Source organism: Rhagoletis zephyria, unplaced genomic scaffold (assembly GCF_001687245.7).
Source record: "Rhagoletis zephyria isolate East Lansing unplaced genomic scaffold, Rhagoletis_zephyria_1.1 Rzeph_scaffold_11874, whole genome shotgun sequence".
Taxonomy (NCBI): domain Eukaryota; kingdom Metazoa; phylum Arthropoda; class Insecta; order Diptera; family Tephritidae; genus Rhagoletis; species Rhagoletis zephyria.
Window position 1 is genome coordinate 1 of NW_016168949.1, and position 4,482 is coordinate 4,482.

Here is a 4,482-nt window from a genome sequence, read left to right on the forward strand (position 1 = left end):
ATTACACGTAAGCAGATGAGTTCTTCCCTTTTGAGGTCAATATAATTTTCTACGATTAATCAAAACGCTCAAAACTCTATGAACACATTTATTACATGCCATTTCAGTATTATGCAGGCTCAGATAAGAACTATTGAATGTCTAAAAACCTAAGTTGCTCGAAAACCAGAACCAATCCAATGTCAGATTCGGAATCTATGGGGGAAATCCTATAAGGATCGGCTACAATATTTTACTCAACAGAATTTTGCTGGGCAGTGTAATAGATTGGTGCTTACACATACGTTAGTATTTGGCCGAGCTTCTCCGTTTTACGCCGACTCCGAACGGTGCACATAAGGACAAAGTGACTCAATACGACGGCAAAAATATAAAAAACTAAATTCCTTAATCCTTGTCACACATAACTTTGCAATACACTTTATAAACCAGTCCACAATGTAACATAGAAATTTTTTGACTTTTAATGCAACGCAGTAGCTTTAGCAAAAGCGCAAAGTTGGCTTTTCTTTCACTCGTCGAATTAATGTCTTTTCTTTTAAGTGGTGATAAAATAATTTCGCTTGTCATTTGATTCTTATTTATAAATAACAGTTTTGTCAACATGGGTAGTGAGGCGTCAGGTAAGTATGCACTTTCTTTTGCTATTTTTGTTAATAATATAGTTGTTTGAAGAATAGTTAGTTATATTACATATTTGATAAAAGCCATTTTTTATTAAAAAAGTTTTGAAATTTTTATATTATTAGTAAAAGTTATAAAAAAAGTTACATCGAGTACAACAGTTTATCTTCAATATTTCGAAACTCCAATAACTGGCTAATGTAAAAATGTCAAGAACTCGGCCCACCGATTCCTCCTTCATTAAATAGAGCATCTTTTTCGTAAGCCGCATATTGGAGTGAATTCAGGATCTAGCACGACAAATGCGTTTACTTCATAAATATGTACAAATTTGACTGATTTTGATGTGCATAGTGCTCCTCGAGGTGACTGATGACGAATATGATATTAACCCTTCCATTGCAACAGAGTCACAGAATTTAGCTCATCACAGTTGTAATTTCGAGTACGCCGCAAAATTACACAAAAACTTAAACATTTGTGTCGTAGCGGCATATCTGTTGCAGCAGCAGCAAACTTTGAGGCGCAGTATAAATCACAGCAGTGATGAGCTAAGGTTTCTGGCTCTAGGTGGTGTACTCGTATTGAGTTGTGTCAACTTCTATAAATTTAGTTTTAAGAGGATATCACCCTGTTTCTTTTTAGCTTAAACTTTTTAACGTNATTGATAAAAAGCTGAAGTTGCAAACCCACCTTGTTAAATTCTATTCGCGTTGAAAATGCTAGTACGCAAGTAAGTTAAGTATTTGTTTTTTCTTTTCTAATTATTTGTACAAATTTTGTTTTTTTGAGCACCTTAGTAAAACATATCGTTTCTTGGTGCTGAATCCAAATCTGGCCTCACAAATGCTCTAGCACTAGAATTTTGAGATATCCTAACCTCAAAGTGCCATAAACACGATTTTTAGCGATATTTGAGGTTATATAATGGAAACATCAAATTATTTGCTCATTTCTAATTAGGGCATCATTTTCGTTTGATGCGATTCGATTTTTCTTTCTCGAGATATACCAGTTTTAATGTGCAGTACTTCGGTATTATGTTATGAAAAAAGCATCCCTTGATTCAAAAAAATTTGGTGCTTTTAGTGTGGTAAAACGCTTTTTTCCAAGTTTTTGGTGCTTTTTGAAAATCAAAGGATGGCAACACTGGTAGCGGCATATCTGTTGCAGCAGCAAACTTTGAGGCGCAGTATAAATCACAGCAGTGATGAGCTAAGGTTTGTGACCTTAGGTGGTGTACTCGTATTGAGCTGTGTCAACTTCTATAAATTTAGTTTTAAGAGGATATCACCCTGTTTCTTTTTAGCTTAAACTTTTTATCGTGGGAGTTGACCGAAGTCAAGTTTTAAACATGTTTTTAGTCATTACTAAAAAATACCACATTTGGTGTGAACATTGGGGTAAAGTAAACGGGTGTGGTTATTTAATCTAACAGAATTATATAATACTAGTATCGCCCAGTTGTCGAAATTCGACATCCTTTTTCATACCCTTTTGAATTTACCCTGTCACCAATACCAAATCCTTTATGCGAATTACTATATTGAAGTCCACCAGCATAATTTATAGCGAATTTACAGGAGAACTTAAAATCGAATTATGAACGTTAATGCTAATTCTAGCAAGTCTCCTCCTCAGTAGCTTCTGAAAATAGACCAAAACAGGAACCTCGATTTTCATTTATAAAAAATATGCCTATGTATTTGTATGTATAGATGAGATGTTCACCACTGACTAATATGTCGAACAATTCAGACTGTAAATAAGTCCGCAAGTACGGTATTGACAACATATGTTGCCGTGTCAAATTTCAGGACGTCAGAATAGGCGGTTAGAGAGATGACCGATAAGAGAATTTCAGTTTGTATAGAGATGGCACGCCCACTTTCCCAGTACCTACCATTTTTCATTGTAAGTAGGGTATTTACAATTTATTCATCTGTGCTAAGTTTCAGTTCCCCAGCAAAATTCGTTTTAGAGATATAGTGATTTTCACATTTTAGTCGATATGTCAGATGCCACGCCCCTTATATATCGGGATTGACAATTCTGGATTAGAGGAAGTTATATCCTTTAAATCGGTGTATGTTTCATTGAAATCGAGCGAACGGTGCCTTCAAAAAAGGGATTGCAAAATTTTCTTGTGGCGTATTTATATATAGAAGATAACTCAATAAGGTTTAAGTCTTGCCATAGCTTCCATTCGCTGAACTGTGGATAATCGTTTTCCAATTCTCTCGCGCGATCTTCTTCTGGTAAGCCAATTTTTTTTATAATTGAGGTAAAGAGCCTTATCCTTAAACTGGTGCGCAATGATTGTTTTTCATGATCAGCTTACTCTGTTAGTTTAAGCAGAAGGAATCCGCTCATTGATTTTTTGAGGAAAATTAGAAGGTTTTGGTATATTTAATTTTAATTTGATTTGTGATCTCGGGGATGTCGGATTTTCAACGAATTCGTTCAACATTATTTTTTGAGCAGCCTCTTCCAACGCGAATAAAACTGTCAAATCAAAAGCCAGCACTATGAAATTTAAACCCCATAATGGTAGATGTATTGTCTAACTCTATCTGCATTGCAACCTTTTAATACATTGAAACAATTGCTGTACAGGAATCGCTGGAACGCGTACCGCTTTTGAGTGAACAATGCTTTATGTAGCTCAATGGGTAAGACTACTTGGGCTTAGGCGGCTGGGGTTGTTGGATCGAATCCCAGTTGAAGAAGTCTGATTAGGAGATGTGGTGAAATAGCAGTTAGAACTTCTACCAAAATGGAGATTGTTGTTTTTTCCGCAAGAGATTTCATTAAAAACGCCCTCAAGCTAAATAAAATTGTTGACTATATTTTTTTTCTTTTACGATCTCTAAGCTGACTTGGTTGCAGATGCAATATTAACGCAGAAATGGGACGATATACCGTTAACGCTTGAAGTCTGCTTATAAGCAGCATCAAGTCCTTGAGAAAACCCCTCGGAACTACATACATACGCAGAAATACACGCAAACACATTTGTTCTGTATTTTTATTGTTCTGTTATATTTTATGGTTATGAATGATGATGAACTTACGGTGACAAGTTTTTTTTTTTTTGCATTTCGAGTAATTTTACCCGCTTTAATTTTTCAAGAGTATGTGTAGGTTAGTATGATAAAATAGGAATATTATGATGTTAGTACGGTCGCCTAGATGAATTTAACTGTGGCTCAGCAAAAGTTACCATTTTTTCCACAGTTTGTTAAGGTATTGAGTACTCGGTTTGGGTTTATCTTTCCTCTTGCTTGATGATGTTTTCTATGCAATATTAATTAAGCAATTTTAGGCTGAGGCTCTGGATCGGAGAGGGCTCCTTTGGTAGCCTCTTTATGATCGTCGCTTATATTTACGTCGTCAGAAGACCCGCTTTTAAGTTTAGAAGGCAGAGCTGGTAAAGGAGCTTGAGAAAGGCCCCCCTTTGGAATATCAGAAAATTTGTTACTGTTATCCTCCGGAAGCTCTGGAAAGCACATACATAAATAAATTAATACAAAGAGTGATTGAATTTATTAGCCTTACTTTCTTTTTTTGCCTCACTTTCATCCGATAGATTTTTTTCTTCTTTTAATGCATTGGCTCCCAATAATTTGCCATAGTCTGAGCTTTTTTCAATTTCTTCCTTCGCTTGCGCAGGGCTTACTTTTTTTAAATTCTTGGTTATATCCTTTAATGGAAGCTGTTCAGATTTTTCTCCCGCTAATGCGGCAGTGGTCAGTGGTTCCTGAGCATCACCTTGAATGCTGCGTGCTCGTATTGCCGAGATCGGGCCAACGAATATGGGCGAGTGAACAAAATCGACAACATGTGATACGGCCGGTG

At 36.0% G+C, this 4,482-nt stretch overlaps 1 long non-coding RNA gene across 1 annotated transcript; it reads right to left on the minus strand.

Annotated features, from left to right (window-relative positions):
- Positions 1–3,634: 3,634 nt before the first annotated feature.
- Positions 3,635–4,476, minus strand: LOC108377296 (uncharacterized). Its single transcript, XR_001849317.1, has 2 exons — positions 4,183–4,476; positions 3,635–4,123 (listed from the first exon to the last, which is right to left on the minus strand). It is a non-coding gene; the product is annotated as an uncharacterized LOC108377296 (long non-coding RNA).
- Positions 4,477–4,482: the final 6 nt, after the last annotated feature.